The sequence below is a fragment of the Pectinophora gossypiella genome, chromosome 10, assembly GCF_024362695.1.
Source record: "Pectinophora gossypiella chromosome 10, ilPecGoss1.1, whole genome shotgun sequence".
NCBI classification, from domain to species: Eukaryota; Metazoa; Arthropoda; class Insecta; order Lepidoptera; family Gelechiidae; genus Pectinophora; species Pectinophora gossypiella.
In genome coordinates this window covers 9873701-9891782 of record NC_065413.1, presented here as the reverse complement: position 1 = coordinate 9891782, position 18082 = coordinate 9873701, and the positions used below count along the sequence as shown (strand labels likewise).

The window sequence follows — 18082 nt, the reverse complement described above, 5'->3', positions numbered from 1 at the left end:
TTGTTTAAACCTAAAACCAGTTCTCGTAAGAGGTCCGTTGCAACCAAGTTATTAACATTTGTATGTAAATCAGCCATTTTCTACAGAAACTCAACCCAAGCCCTGACTTTATCATCTCGTTAAAGACGAGATAACGCTGGATGCCTTATTCGTTTTTTTTTTTTTCATTATAATCTCTCGGGTTTTGTTATGAAATTTGCCACCGTGGACAATGCTTTTTTGTCTAAAAAATCAAGAAATGTTGATGTTTGAATTAAAATACATATAATATATTACATAATATATTGTATTGAATTAAATTAATAATCAAAATAGTTACGATTAATTGAAGTGGATTATAATATTACAAACTATTCAATAATTTAGTTATTTTCCTAATGACCGAGCTATATTTATCTATAGGTATGCGTAGCTATGTCGGTATTCAGGCTTTAGCGTACTTATAAATTACACTATACCCCGCCTACTCGCCATGTTAATATGCAGCGTAGGTAACCTAACGTGTTTGCTCGCAAAATTTACAACTTGCAAAAGCTTCGCATGACAATAAGCGTCAAAGTACAAGTATAAATTAAAAGAAAAAAAAGGGGTAACAAAACATCGTTGCGTAACACGAAACAAAGGGTGAAAGCGGGTATGAATATGAATGGCTCGCTTTGTGAAATTGGGCCGTTGAAGAAGATTGTTCTTTTACATGCCTTTTTCTTTTTTTCTCGATTCAAGCCAAGGCTTTCGAATTTCAAATTACTGCCATCGGAAATCTCAAATCGAAATATCGTTTAAAACGAACGACTACCATTTTAAAAGAATTAAATTTTTGAGTAGAGTGCTTGTTAAAATTCGGTTTTTTAATATTCCATTAATGAGATAAACATTATCGCTTTACAGGCGCATCGATGGAATTTCATATTATACTGGTTTATAATATCTGAACCGGTATTCATTCTAAATTAAAGAAAAAACCCGGTTAAATTTTCTGCTCTTATCTCGGATCCGTAAAAACAACCCTGAGAAGTGCTGAGCGCGAAATTGTTGGCGCAAAAGATTCTCTTACGAGAGGGTAATTTACCCGGGTTTCCTCAATTGTTTCGGCCGGGTATTTATTAAATTACCCTGGAAAGGGCGTAACTTTAGCCTGCGGTCTGAGCGGTGCGCACTCCTCTCAATAAAGGTCTAGCTATATACGGGTTGTGCGCTTTATGTAGCGAATGTGTCCTCGTTCCATTTGTGTAATTGTGTTTTTGAGAATATACTCGAACTTAATATATTATGACGTCGGATATCTATGTGCGCATATCTTTACTAAAATAGATTTTTACTTATATGTCTACTTATGTAGGTAAATATGTAGCTGGCGAAGAGTGGGTGAACTTATACACGTTTGCCTACCCTTTGGGGATATAAGCGTGATGCAATTGTTTGTTTATGTTTAAAATAAGTAGTTCGGAAAAATGTATCTCAATAGAAAATTGTAATTGAAATATGGCGCTATCTTATTTATGGGAACTGTTTAGTCACACTTTATAGTAACCTACCTTATAAAAAAACCAAAATCGAAAACTTTAGCTATGATTCATCAGAAGCTCTGTCAATAATACCAAAACAGAAACCATACGTTAATTAAATATATGAAGTTATAAAGTCCCTTAACCATTCCCAGAGCCCAAATTTTAGCTGTCATTGACATAAACAGGGATCACATGTGTAGTTTTGAAGTCGCATCGCAGCCGAGCGTTCACCGCAGCCCGCTCCCGACGTCCGGAAACCTTATCTTAGCTCAACTAAACAACTCACTCCACACTCAAATTACATCACCAAACCTCTCTTAGAACCCACCCCGGACAACCCAAACACAACTCTCCAACCTACACAACAAAGAATACAATCCTCCGCCAAACCACAAACCATAAGGCTCAACTTAACTCCAAGCACAAACAGTAAACCAACGAGCTAACCAGATACCGCAAAACTGAAACTATGCAAATAACTTTTACTATACGACCTACAGAATTAGTTAATCTGGGTATTGACATAATATAGTACGTACAACTAGGAGGAAACATTCAACGGAATTCTTTGAAATTATGAGACAGAAGATTGTCAGTTATGGTTGCAGAGACTGAATGTGCTGAATTGCTGAACGAGTAAAGTGCTCGTAAATCTTTCGAGTTGTGCGCTGGATAAAAATACGCGACACGACCATGCCCCGTAAAGAACGCAATGCCAATGCTCTGCAATCTATAAAAAAATCCAATCTTTCAAATTTCGGTATAAAATTCAAGTCCAATGAATCTACAAGATCCGACCTTCATGCATAGAAAATAAAGTGTAAATTGAAATGGAAACGGTCGTTTAACAAGTCGTTCCAAATTGGAATCTCCGTACGAGTTCGTTCAAATTACGAATCTTTTATAAATACACGTGGCGACCATGTTGGCGGGCGCGCCAATCGGATTGCTTCCCGCGCTCAGAAAAATATGGCGGATAACTTATGGGCATTATCATTCCCTGTTATTATATCGGAGAGAATGGTTGGCGTCTCGGATACTGTTGGATGTTTACCAAAACTTATGTCACTACTTAAGTAACGAGATAAAAAAGTTGCTCCTTAGTCGTTTGGCTATATTATACTAGAAGTAGAGTACCTACAGTAAAAATTATTTATAATATTCTTAGGCCTTAATGACAGAGAAACGATTTATGCTAGTTTATCAATAAAGAAAATACTACAAAATCCACCTAATTAAAACATATTTATGATGATTAGGTGAGATACTTGGGTGGGCCTTAAAAATCATGATTGATGGCAAAAACATGTCGTATTAATTAGGGCAAAAATAATTGTGCACTGTGAACAAACATACAATTGAAAGCGCTCAATTTAGATTGTGTCTTAATTAACAACTTACACTATCTAATTACAAGATAACAAGCATGTATTTACATTCAAGTGCGTTTATAAAGTGTGTGACTGAAATATGGGAACAGATGTTGGGGTGAACGACCCTCTGAGTCGTGGGTGTTCCGTATGTCCTCTAGCGAATGCTACACCGCTGCAGGCGACGGTTATTACATGTGAATAGCTTCAATTTGATCTAGAGATTGAAAATAATCCTAGACATGGTCATATCCAATGGTGCCGCGATATTTGATAAGATTTTAAATGTTTTGTAGCCGCTGAAAGGCGATAGGTACAACCGTTTAACGATAACGAAATTAAACATTTTCCAACATCGTACACACCGCTGTAAGATCTAACTACAGCGCTCGCGTCGTGTAGCGGTGTTGATTTACTTATTTATGTGCGCCTACGCAACACAGTAGTCAATTTAAATATACATTTTGTTAATTATATAAAAATGTTGACAGTGTGTAATTGACTTTACGACTACTTTTAATACAATACGAACTACTATAAATAACTGGTAAGTCTTCGTATATTGAAGTAACGAACCAATACATTTTTTTATATTAAAGTTATATGCTTAGGTACTGTATAATTTATAATTAACTTTGTAAATTGAACGGCGGGGGATTAAATCAATAGACGAGTCATAATTTAAAGTGCATTGTAATGCTTGCTACATTGAATAAACAAACGTATACTTAATAAAGCTATGCATCATATTGTTTCAAATTAAAAGGTTGTAACTGTCATCATTACTTTGATGTTTAATGTTCCCTGACTACTTTATGAACAAGTGTTTCCATATAGAGCTATAATAGGTATACCTTATAATTATGTAATTTTAGTGTAGTTTTTTCTTCTATAGTGCAACTGATGCAATCTTCTCAAACTAGAACTTTTTTTAACACTAAATATAAGTACCGTAGCAGACTAAATATGAAAATACTTGTGTTTCAGATATCAGGTACAGAAAGCTGACTAGGATATACATAAATATTATTGCAGAATAGGTAATTAGAGCAACATATTATGTATTTATTTATAGCTTCTCATCACCTCAATAAGTCCTTAATTATAATAATACGTAATACTTACTTGAATTTTTATTTCAGTATAAAACCATGTCATTATTTTGTTACTAATGATTTATAATAATATACAATGTATATATAATGTACTACGTATATATAATGTAGTCATTCAACGCATATTATCTACAAAAATATGCCAAATTTTAAGAAATAATTTTGAAGAGTAGGTGGAGAATAAAAAGATATTTTGTGTTCCAGTCCATAGTACCTATAACTATAATTTCGTGGTGATAATAGACTGGTACGGGAGGGCAGTAAGGTGGGTGATTTAAGAAAATTACATTATAAAAAAAGAAAAAAGAGGGCTAGGGAGAGCGGCGTCTCAAAGACATTATTATGAAATGTACCAATTTAAATTCAAACACAAATTACACAAAGATGGTTGCCGCGTTACCAGCTATTATTGTAGCAATAGGATACGGATCGAATTATATTTCGACGGTTTTATTACGCTGTCTTTGCCCAACGAAAACTACAAAATTAAAAATAAAAGAAGTTCGTTATATCATTATTAATGGGTATAAATTTTCATAAGAATTATTTAAATAATATTTTTGTAAGATGAACCTTCTAAATTAAAATGTTTCTTCAATATTTATTAAAGTACTTAATAAGACATTTCCAGCAAAAACTGTAGGTAGCGACTGTCAGAGCTATCGTTAGACTTTACTACTGGCTTTTTCTTAAATTGGAAAAGCAGACAGGGATCGAATCAAAGCGGGAACTTGTACTATAAAAACTTTCTTTGTTACCCGATACTATCGGCAAAGAACTCTTTCATTCAGCCGGGAACGTTCCCATTTGAGAGGAAATTACTGCAAGCTCCTTTGGGTTAAATTACACTTATACAGGATGGATTTTAAAGAAAATGTTCAGAAATATTTACTTGAGTTAAAATAGTATTAGTTTGATTTAAAATAAACTTGCCACTTACTATTAAGTAAGTGTTATGATGAAAACAACTCCTTGAGCTTGAAAAGTGATCACTTTTATCAGAAGAAATCTAGCATGAATTCCTTAGTTCAAAATAACTAATTCCCTTCTTTTTAAACTTTTTTACATTTATAAAAACACGCTGTGGTTAGCTATTCTTTTTTAAAGTAACAAGGTAAGTACAAAGAAAGTAGTCAGTGAAGGTATAAAAGTCACAACAGATTCACCTTATCAATTTTAGAAAGTTATTAAAACTTTAAATTGACTTCGGGATAAGAATTTAAATGCCACCCAGATGCAGGCACTTTCCTCTGATCACGCGATAAGCTCACTTCTGAACTTTTATATAAAATAAAAGTTATCTGACATCAAATATTTTAGCAACTTGACGAGTTTATTTTGATGTTCTACGTTAGGTATGAAACTTTTGGAACAGTTAATCGTTATATCTTTGAGCCATTTAAAAGCAATTAAACGTAAAATAATGAAAACATCAAGAGAAAAATCAAATTATCTAACATTCCGGAGTAACACGTAACTCTACATACTTAACGAAGTACTTATTGAAATTCTTGCCGCCCAAGAAGTAATTACAAAATATTCGCGCGGGATCCAATTAAAACATTCATCCGCAAGATTCCAGGGGCAAAGTTCCCAGATTCCTCCCTCCCCCTTTTCCCTGGGGGGAGGATTGCTTGGGACGCATTCCAGGGATGTCTGACAGGCGAATGTTTCTTATTCTCAGCGAATAGAACGCTGACGCGACGCGGTTTGATACTTAACTTCACTGTCTGGCTCGGAGTCGTTCAGACTGCGAAAACTCTTTACGTAGGTATTCTGTTACAATTTTACTTTGATTAGGTTGGATTTGTCGAGTTTTTATCCTAAATAAGGTTAGGCATTGGAACTCTTCTTTCTGTAGAAGACGAAGCTTTTTGCACTAAACTTATTATTCTCTAATGTGTTTTAAAAGAAATGTAAAACTAGAAAGAAATTTTGTCTTAAATATAACTTTAGGCGGGAAAGGCCTAAAGTTATATTTAAGACAATATTTCTTTCATGCATTAGTCTGTCAAAGAGTGTGTGAGTATGTTGAAGTTAATAAACGATAAGTAATATATCTTAATCACGAAGTGCCTCCAATAGGGAAAGGGCAAGGGAACTTTCTTAGTAATCCACGACGCGTTCCCGACGGCACGCACCGTTATTTATAAATAATAACATAAAACAATATATGAGAACGCTTAAGAGTCCGCTACATAAAGTTCGCCCCGAGAATAAATGGATTACTTGTGTCCACGAGACGCCATCTAGCGGGGGGTGGGTAAAATTATATGAGTTATTGTTATTGCAAGGATTTCCACGCTTCCGAACATGTTTTCACTTACCACCCCTCTTGTAAGGAAACGTCGTAAAAATCTGGCCCGGAATATACTTATTAAATTGATTGTGTTTTCAAACATTTACGCGCGTTCAACGCGGATTTTGCATAAAGCTCTGAATGCGAGCGCCTACTTAAGAGAATTCAGTATCTAACTAAATAAGTAGCCGTTTTTTATATATATTATTATACGAGTAAGAATATACTGCGTAGCATCTTTTTTATTAAGTAAACGAATGAAAATATTCTAAATTGTAATTATGAACAAGTTATAATAGGTATAGGATGGTAAAAAAGCTTTACGTCTGTGACATTCTCTGGCGACGATCACGGAATAGTCTCGTAAAATTGATTCTGTGTTACTTGTTTATTTTCCGAATTAATTATAAGTTTTTAAATTCTACTAATTCCGAATAATGAAAAAAATTCTATTAATATAGAATATTAATAAATAAGTAGAGTTATACATTACGTACTTTCAAAAGTCCTCAAGAGGCGGGTTTTCGTTACAAATAAGCAGTATATAATTTGTTCAATTTTATCCGCGATAAATTAAGCGGCTTGGCCCAAAGGTTATTAAGGTCCACGTCGGACTTGCTCTGGCTTTAACTTAAACCCGCAAGCACGGACCACACAGAGAGGAATGCGAACCGGTCTTAAGCCTTTACAATTTAATTAACTCGCTTTTGAATACTGTTTCTACTTTACCTACTCCTATTTTTACCCACAGACATAAAATGAGATATACCCCCACCGAATTAACATAAAACTGATTATATCTTAATCAACGATGCAAAAGTTTAAACGAAAATGCAGATTTTATGTATATTTTTGAATAGTTTTACTTGTTTAATTTAGCGTTCAAAGCCATATAGTCGTATATAATAGGTTAATATGCACAATATGAAGCCCAGTGAATTTATCTTCATTTTAGCACCAACACATCGATATTTTATGATAAATAACTAAACCAAGTGGTTACTAAGTATGACTTTTCTACTGAGTGCTAATTTATTCGTTTTTATTAGATAATACATGCATACATACATAAATTCACGCCTATTCCCACCGGGGTAAGCAGAGACTATAGAATTCCATTTTCAATAAGTAATATTTATAGTTATGTTAAATGTCTCTGTCTATCCTATACGTACAAATTAATAAGTTAGTAATGCCTAGCCTACGCACGCAATAACTTTATTTATTTATTTATTGTTACTAAGTAAAATACTAATTTAAGTAAATTAAGCATATTTATTAACAAGTTCTAGTTAAACATATTATTATTATTAGCCTGTGTGATCCCACTGCTGGGCAAAGGCCTCCCCCATGTCTTTCCAAGTATCCCGGTTCTGTGCGAGCTCTATCCAGTCTTTTCGATCACCGTCGAGATCATCGCGCCATCGTTTCCGGGGTCTACCACGGTGTCCGTCCTGTGGTACCCAGTGCGTGATGATCTTGTTCTTATCTTCTAGTTAAACATACCTAATATAAATTTAATTTTTATTTTTGATATCAACGTCACCTACCTATTCTACGTCAGATTTTAAAATATTCTAGTTGATAACTACTTATCTAATAGTTATTACCTACTATTTATTGTGAGCCTTTACTCAATAAATTACATGTAGAGATGATTTTGCAAAATTACCGTCATAGATTTGCACCATCGTAAATCGTTAAGCTTAGTGAGTAGCCGATCTTAGATAGGTATGCCAATGTTTTCTGCTGCCAATATTTTCATCACAGCCACAACAAATAGTAAACAAATAATTCACGCATAGAATCATAAAACCGACAACATACATACCTTCCAACGCCATATGTACCTCGGTCTGGTCGAGAACGTCTTGGCATCACGCCCACGCGCACACATACGCGCATACTCGCTAATGTCTATATTAAAATCAACCAAAATAAAGATATTCAACATCTTAATAGACTTAGTATCCACAACACTACTTTCACGTTTAGAATCTCGAGTTAAACTGGCCATGTACCATGCTTTCTCTTTGCGTGCAAAAAAAAACTCATTTGAATTTTTATAGAAAATTGGGTCATCGCCTTTCTAGGAAGCGCCTGCGCAAGTTTATTGCCATTTAGTCTTTGTTTGGATGTATATTTGAATGACAACAGATTGTTTTTTTTTTTCTTGAATTTAAATAAGTCAATAATTGAAGGAAGGGTCCAGCAAGGAGAAAGCTATGCGGCTGAAAATTTACGAGAATGAGAAGCATGAACTTAAGACAACGTTTTAGTTACAGACAAATAAAGTTTATTTTCGGCCTCCTTTGAGAATTTCTAAAAGAATATAGGTAACACTTTCTTTTAACACTCTTGGTAGTACAAATTATAAAGTAAGTACTAAAAACATGTTTTAGCGTTGTTTATTCGATATTGTTTCATAAGTAAGAAATTATTTACCAACTTCACATAGATATAGACAATATACCAACTTATTTTTTTTCTATCTTACGTAAAAACAAAAGAGAACAACAAAAAATAAAACTAATATCAAAACTTCTTTGAAAACAGAGCAAACTTAATCAGCGCCATCTGTGAGTGTCACGGTGAACTTTTATAAGCTCACGCATGGTGAAGCACAATGAAAGCTTTCGCCTATGTAATCTCGGTTGGCGGATGGTAGAGACGACTCTACCAAAATGTTTTTATTTTTATTTTAAACTGTAACTCTTTATAATAAACAATTAAATTAAATACTGTGTTATAATGTATTAATATGTTAACTGTCTATATAAGTACTCCCAATCTGTGCCACGAAACAAAATGCGTAGGTACTTTTTTTGTATAATAATTGTCTGTTAATTAAAAAGTTACCTACATTTATTTTGTTCTTAAAAATTCAGCCTATTTGTGCTAGTATTAATTATACCTTGAAACTGTAATCAAAGTCTGTCTTCCAACTCTGGTAGCTATGGCTTGCATTTTTCAAAATCTACAACGCCATCTGTACCATTTCATAGGAATCACGTCCTGAATAAGCGACATTTGTTGTAGACCTTTGGTCCAATTTATAAATTATAATGAGCATTATTATTTTGTTATTTTTTTTTTATTGGCCAAGTATGTTGGCTCGACGATGGTAAGCATGGAAAAGCCCTAATTGCATAAATTATATAGATAAATATCACGATTTCAAATTAAGCACCTAGTTATACTATTATGATGTGTCAAGCCATATAATTTTACTATCTTTATAAATAATTGGAATATAAGGCCATTAAAAAGCCATAAAATAATGTTAATTTATTAAATCTCGTAAATACTTCGGATTAAGATAGTCATCATGACATTTTAATTATTAACACTTCGAATTATTTTTAATGGCTTTCGTGAAACGGTGTATTAAAATGATTAAGTAGGTATCCATATTATTTATTTTCCTTCTGTATTTATATTATTAAAAAATAAATTAAATAATATTACAGAGACAAAAAATGTTTAGGACGACTGGAATTTAAGGCCCACCCAATCGCCGAATATTATTTAAACGCACACAACGACAATCATTTACATGTGTGCGTAAAGTATTCGCTGCTGCCGTGCCGTCCTTGCGCCGCCATGTTAGGTTGTTCCCCGTCTCCCTCACTCTTACGGTTGACATAGAGGATGGGTTGAGAAAAAATATGCATGCCTATCTCATTCGCACTGATGCAAGTTTCGTATGAATGAGCTACAAGAAGATCTCAGCATGCGTCCATGCGCTTGGATTTGAGATGGGGTTTGAAAATTTTAAAAAGAAATAAAGTATGGTGGGTTATCGGTAGGTGGAATCGGACCGGACTGGCAAGTCGAGACGAGATATTTCCGTATTCAACTATGGCGGACGACGATATTGATCTTTGATTGGATAATGGAGTTAGAAAAGCACTCACCTTTAAGGCTACGTCTTGCAGGATATTTAAACGTCTGTCTCTTGATTCATACCATCTTGATGAGATCTGTAAATGAGAAAAGAAAATATTTGTAATAATTTCTTTTTTTTTTCTTTTATACATAAATACCTAATTTGACTTTTTTCTTTTATACCTACTTAGGTACGGTCACGAGTACCTACTTATATGTATACACTTTGAAACCATGTCACATTAACTTTTTTGACAATTTAAACCGTAAGCCTCATTAAATGTCAAATATAACAGTGCGACAGGGTTCTAAAGTGAGTATATGATATTGCTCATGACTGTACATACATAAAGACACATATAACTCTCCTTTTTTGCTTCATCGTAGTCGGATAATGGATAGGGTACCTAACCTATACAATACACAATATCACGTCCATATCTACCTAAATATTAAATAGCATAACATAAGCTCACGACTACACCCTAATTAGGGTAGGCAGTTACATCTATCGCAAGATGACGACCAATATGCTTAGGTAGGTAGAGCTAAAAATCCCTAGAAAATATCTGACAACTACTTTAGCTATTTTTGTTTCAAACTTATTTTTTTAGACTAAGAATTTGACTGGTTCTTTTAAATCAACAAGCATAAATTATGTTCTAATATTCTGCAAGTGACTAATAGACTCTATAAAGATAAGAAGTGTTCTCTTAAGCTCCTAAGACTCGTTAGCGACGCCGGTTCTACTATGCAAACCGCTTTATGTAAAAGTAGCATATATTAACAAGTTCATAAAGTGCTCTTTAAGTTATGAACCTGCCTTTAAGAGGCGAATTGCTTAGTTGCCGTTTCTTAGGGCACCCAGTCCAGTCATAAATTAAGCCGGTACACCTACAGAGTGCAGTAACATGGATTATTTACAACCACATACTGCGAAGATAATCTTTACTAAGTGCACTTTTTACTGGCTCGCTCAGACCTCGCCTCCACTCCACTTTATGGTAAGTTAAGCAAATATTAACGGCGGTAAATTTACGGCTATGCTTTAAAATGGCCGATTGCGTTCTCAGCGAGTGATCTCAAGTACTTTTTTAATCAGTTATATTATACCTACGTAGATGGTTAGACCTTCTTCAAAAATATGGAAATGTAACCGCTCTACAGTCTAAGATAGACCACCTGTTTGATATAATCAGTAGTCGTGTGTTCTCCTTGTTCATTATAAAATGGGTTACCACCACCAGGCTAGCTTCTTACATGCAGGAATTTACAATCGAACATGAGTTTAAAATATGAGTGTCCATAAAAACTAATTTACTCGAGTGAGCGGAGGGTCAGGAGTCCGCGGCAGTCCGCGTGATTGATACGCAATAAACCGAATTTATTACAAGACCGCCGTAAACGCACGCCCCAATGGCTAATCATCTATTAATCGCAATTTAATGCATCAACACTGTCAAATAATACTTGAAAGAACAAGCGATAAAAGTTTATTGCGCGGCGGCGTGCGCCCGCGCCGCTCCCAGACGAGCTCGCGGCTCTAGCTAACAGCCTCCATTTGCCCCAATCGGGGCCTTAACGCGACATAATAAAAAATGCATAAACCCACGCGGAAGGAGTCACAATACTCCATAACCTACCGCAAAACTTTGACATTACAACTGTGCGATTGTTTCTTTGTTTATCGAATAAAATTTATAGGTAACTGGCTCGGTTTACGAGTCAGGCGTAATATGGTCGTTGAACTTAAATCGGCTGATTACGGTTTTTTAATGGCTCATGTGCGGATATTTGTTAATATCCAATTGTTGGTCGCGTTTAAGAGGTCGTGGGTGGTGTATTGTTCGGGTGCTTTTAAATTTAAGGAACAGGCGTGCTAAGGTGCCTTGTGTAGTACTTATGACCTATAGCTTCACTACCTTTACTTACATAGGTGGCTGTGTTTAGATGTGGTATTGTTTCACCAATCGCGTACAATAGGTATACTGACCTAACATGAATTTCGGTCAAGTTAAAGTACATTTAAGGGTAAGTATCTAAAAAAAGAGAAAAGAGAAGAAAACAGAAAAAAAGAAAAGAAGAAGAGGGAAGAGTCTTAACTAATAAATCTCTCAGCACTCACCCTTCACATTTTATCTCAAGCAGTCTAACAAGAGACTGTTGTCTCTTCGTTCTCTAACCAGGCGCTGGTTACATAAAAATTGGTTTACAATAAAACAGGTAGCCAAATGTAATCTCGTCCATTCAAAGGCGCACATCGATCGCCTAAACACCGGCTGTTTAGTGATGTTGTAAATCAAATCATCAATTATCGACAAGCGTTTACACCCGCGACGTCGCTTGTAAACAATCTGAACGTTAAAACTTGCTACCTACATTTTACGACTATTCAATTTGGGGGAAAATCGATTTTATTCGCTTGCTTTCCAATCGATTCATGTGTAAAGTCGCATGGCGATAACGGATTGGGAAAGATTCGAGTTGGGTTTCCTTGAGGAAGTGGTCGGTATGGGTATGCGTGGAGAGGAAGAGGCGCGTAAACAATGCCCTGTAACGTAAACTTCAGTTGCTATATTTTACTGGACTGGTTATGGTTGCTGCGATGAGTATAACCGAGTAAGTAACACACTAATAATAATAATACCTATGTTATTTACTTGGCGCCAGCCCGTAAATATCATACACATACCAGCATTAAGCTGAGATAATATTAATTTCACAAGTAAATAATAATAATAATATTTATTGACAAAAATATCGGTACATAGTTTTCCTTAAGTTAAGCATAATTGACATGAATATAATTGAGTAGGTACCATAGCCGACTAAGTATATAAATACTTGTATTTCAGTTTATGATGCCTCTCTCCTGGAGAAAGACACAACTGTCGTGACTTCCCGTTGCGAACATCTATAGGTAAGTAATACGCTGCTGCCTATAATAATATATCTATGTAAGTAGGTATATGTGTGGTGTGGTTTAGGGCGGAAGGCAAGAGGGAAACCACTGCCCTTTTTGCCCCTCAACAAGTAGCATGGGGAGTTAGGAAAATGCTACACCGACAAGAGAGTGGCTCTTAAATTGGTGATGATGATGGTTTGTCCGAAATAAACGTCTTTATTATTTATTATTATTATTATAAGTGGGAAAAAGGTTTTCTTAAGTATCAAATATCATTGTAATAAAGGGTTCAAAACGAATGCTTTTCATAATTAAAGCACATAATAACGGGTTCTTACCGCGTTTAAATATCGGGAGTCTCATATCCCCATTTAAACGCGGTAAGAACCCGTTATTATGTGCTTTAATTATGATAATAACCGCGTAAACTTAAAACAATGAATGCTTTCCATTTTTAACCTTCTAAGCTCACAATTAGCAATGAAAAACGAAAACAAATATTGAAAGTTCTGTAAGAACATTTTGCTTAGGTAAGTGCTCTAGAAAGTAAAATCATATACTAAGTACCTAATACTATAAAAACATAATATCAATACGTTTTATAAGTACGTGTTTAAGTTGACTTGGTTTTGCATCCGACCGCATAATTAGTAATAGGTAAGCTACGAGATACAATCCAAATAAGTAACTATTCGTAACAAGAAGTAGAAATCTAGGTACTAAAATATAAATTCCGGAAAATTCTCTGTAGAAAATGTGAAAAAAATATATCGTAAGTTAATTATTCAATTTTAAACATTCTTATTGTACCTAATAACTTGTTAAGCTTACCTCAAGACCATAGATAGATATTCCTTTTCTGTCTTAAGCACTACAAATGAAAATCAAACTTTTAGGTGCCCATATCACTTCGCGTATCAACGGAAAGTCACTCTAAATTGCGCTATAAAATGAGTGTTAATGGTAGAGTGTCACTGGCGAGTGGGAATCAAGAACTGAGTCGACTCGCCACCAATTGTAACACATAACTAACAAAACACTAACAAATTGATATGTTTATCTACAAAGGACTATAAACTCATTCTGGGCCCACCCTTTATAGAGGGGGCCCACCCTTCTTATTTAAAAAAATTGCAAAATATTACATAAATAATAAAAAGGGTCATCCTCCCCTTTGCTCTGAATCTGTGATATAATTTTGGCTAACGCATAGTTCCGGGGAAATGGTCTGTAAAGCGTCCTTTGAGATTTAAATGCATGTCATACATTATTCATCTTCATGATATCTACCCTGGAAGCCGAGAGAAGCAGAGAGCCGTGGTAGCCCGCTTGCCTTTCACTTTGAGGTTGCGGGTCCGAATCAAGCACAGGCGTAAACCAATGATTGTCGAATTTGTTTTCGAATTCGTGTTTGGATCATAAATGATTATCACGTGCTCAATGGTGAAGGAAAACATCGTGAGGAAACCATTCCCGAGAAATGCATTTTTAGAGGTATGTGACCTAACCTGTATTGGGCTGCTTTTCCCTTCGCGGGTTGGAAGGTCAGACAGGCAGTCGCTTCTCTGTAAAAAACCGGTCCTGTCAAAGCTTCAGGTTAGGTAAGCGGACCCTGTGAGGCTAGGGAGGTACCTATGACCTACCCTGGAAGGAAGAAAAGTTCAGAATTTTACCACAATAGGTTATGATGTAAAATGCTTGCTTATTTCACGTGACTTATTGTAGATTTTCCGCAAACGGCATTAACTACTTGGCCGGAAATATAAAATATGTATGTTTAAGTACTTATTTCTTATTTTTACCGTTCTACTAACGGGACATTTCCCCCTTATCCTAAGCACTTGTCAACTGCACATTTCATATAAAGATCATAAAGTAATCTTAACTCAATATTTATCATTGGGTAAGTAGTTTCTAGGTCAAAGATAAATTAGGAATTCTGATTACTAAATTTAGGCAAATGTAAAGGTGACATAAAACGTTATCTTTTTTTTATTTAAATTATTGACTAATTAAATTTAATAAAGGAAAAAGTTATAATAAGTGCGACATTTTGTCACGTTTTTCTATGACGTCACAGGTTGCTTCTTCACACAAATTCCATACTTAGTAATTTCGTGTTTTGACGTTTAGTAAAAAGTAACTAACTCAACTAATTGGAAACTACTCTATTACAATATATTTTGTATAATAAATAATAGTTACTAGGTATATATTATTACTGTCTTACAAGTATTAAACCAATTTTCCCATAACACAACGGCATTTATTACCCGCATCGAACTAATTCGATCCCCCCTTTAAAAATATTTACTTCAACCCCATAGAGTAAAAAATCAAGTGAAATATGAGGGTGTTCTATATGATGAGTTGATGAGAAAAAATAAAGTTGCTCTGTGTAGACTTCTGGCTGTTGAATTTTAATTACGTACAATGAGCAAATTATGTAAATAAATACATTGCGAATGCAAAAATGTCTGACTGTAAAACAAAATCGTGAACGAATCTGAGATGATAATCATAAAAGTAAAGCAAAATTTTAATGGAACCAATTTTTTTTATATAGATAGGTATATAACTTAACACATAAACAGCCTATAGGTATACGTCCCACTGCTGGGCACAGGCCTCCCCTCAATCAACCGGAAGGGGTATGGAGCTTTCTTTTCTTTAAATCTTTAATACTATACTTATAGGTATATATTATCTACATCGTATGCTATTGTTGCCGTATTAATAAGAAATTCCAAAATGAAGATAAAGATGTCGATGAAGCAAGGAGAAGTGTGTCAGGATCGAATCAAATGAAATTTCATAGCGTTTTATTACTCTTGTAGGAAGTAGGCGTCAGTTTGTTTATGTAAGAAGTTTCTAAAACAAAATTAAAAACACACACATGTAACAAAATAGAACAGAAATAATTTTCTTTAAGAAGCGAAAAATACACGAAAATCTTTCATTCCTTTAAAAAACAAATAGTCCAATTTTAATGGTTACGAGGCCTCTTCCAAGGCACGCCATTGAACTGTTTCATACTTACAGCAACCTAATTCATACATATAGTAACCTAGCTCATAACTATAGGTACATGAACCAAGTTCATACCTCCAACAACCTCGCGTGTCGAGCAACCATAAAATATAAGATACAATAACCACGTTGTAAATTACTCTACCAAGTTGAAATATCGGTATGATGTTATCCGACCGTTTCAAGCATGTTATGGGAAGTTATGAAAAACTAATATGTACCTCCCAAGCTGCGTTATTCTGGGAAAGTTTTTAGAAATCAACCTGAGGGATCGCTCGTAACTTAATGAAAGTATTATACACATATATGGGTTGGTATATACATATTATGGTCGATGGGTTAGTATACCTATAGTATTTACAGTTCGTCCTAATAGCAGAACGTCGGGAGACGAGAGACTAAAATCACTCCAAATTGACGCACCAGCTTTTCCATACATTTTCTACACATTTCTACTTGTAAAACATTTAAATTTGCATATGACACGACTCGACTCTCAGATATCTCCAACACGACACTATTATATTTTGCTTTATTATAATTCAAGCTCAAAATAATTCGCCCACAGCTGTGTGTTTTATCAAATTCGATTTCTAAATCCAACTTTTTGTCAAACTCTGTTTTAATAAGTATCATCGCCGGGAGTATACATCATCCAGCTATATTTAAGCGGCTTTTCCTCGGTTGCGTCTGCGCCTTGGAGCACTAATTCCGTATGTTTACGACCGCCCGCCAGATCTGACCGTTCCAGATACGACTCCCACGCCGCGCCGACAATAACGTCCCTTCACGAAGCCAGTTTACGTACCTATACAAGCCGTCTTGCAAGTTCATTCGTATAATCACATTTAATCGTTTACATTATGGGCTTATTATAAGCTCAGTTCCAGACACGGGCTACGCTTCGGAAGCAAATGGTGTCAAATACAATGCTGTGTACAACGGTGATAATGCTTCGTAAGATAAGATAACAACACGTCAAAAAATCCCTACTTTAATGTAATGAAAATTTTCTCTAATGTAATGTCGATTTTCAGCTCATGTGTTTCCACATGGAAACTCTGGATCACCTACCTAATTAATCCGCTCAAGGACCGACAGCACTCCGAGGCTATTTTTCTTTTAGCTCTATTGTCTACTGGACTGAGCAAACGCTGACTCCAGAATGGCGAGCTCGGACGTCAAAAAATTATCCATGTTCCCACTGAAGTAACCATACTACCATGTATCCATACCGACGTGGGTGACGAGCGCCAACCTCGGCGAACATGGAACGGGCATGAACATTTCACACAGGAAAATAATTTCACGTTGCGGCATGGCCCGACGCTTTGCGAATTTACCTTCTAACGCGAATTCAATGATCTTGTTTAACCCTTTTAAATGATAAGGGCCTAGCCTACCTACTAGGTACTATTACATAACGTAACATAATATAACAAATACTTTATTATACAAACAGGAAAATACAAAACAAAAGAGAAATAGAATGAGTACAATAGGCGGCCTTACTAATAGCCTATCTGTATTTTACAAAGCCAAGCGGAAAATGCATGTTCTAGAATATTCTGGATAGACTTTCAGACATATCTATACACATCACACATCACAATACTTTTATGTAAATTATTTTACCAATTTTTTTCTAAATTGATTTGATATATTGTCGGAAAGTAGTGATACAGGCCCAATATTCCTGGTAAATAGAATTTTGAAATCGAATCTTGGGTAGATTTAGAGCATAGAGCTCTACATTCTACAAGGAAACTGTGGTTCGGAACAGGAAAAATAATTGGTCGGAGACTCAAAGTCAGAGGGGGTGACCCTAGGTCTGCGTCTTACCTGGTCCAACGCCTGTCAGTGGCTGTGCAACGGGGCAATGCCGCTAGTGTAATGGGTTCGTTTGGACCAGGTCAGAATCAGAACACTTAAACGCGTAGTTGGACGTGACGAAGTTACGTATGTTT

The 18082-nt window shown here is 35.2% G+C and overlaps 2 protein-coding genes across 5 annotated transcripts in view; one reads left to right on the top strand and one right to left on the bottom strand.

Annotated features, from left to right (window-relative positions):
• The window catches only part of LOC126370096 (homeobox protein abdominal-B), a 104979-nt gene that overhangs the window by 28627 nt on the left and 58270 nt on the right, over positions 1-18082 (bottom strand). For all 4 annotated transcript variants that reach the window (XM_050014820.1, XM_050014819.1, XM_050014821.1 and 1 more), the window contains one exon: positions 10210-10275. The gene's annotated coding sequence lies outside the window, so the exon portion shown is untranslated. The remainder of the gene's footprint in view (positions 1-10209; positions 10276-18082) is intronic.
• Positions 1-18082, top strand: part of LOC126370132 (uncharacterized) — a 60744-nt gene that overhangs the window by 10555 nt on the left and 32107 nt on the right. The gene's annotated exons all lie outside the window — the stretch shown is intronic.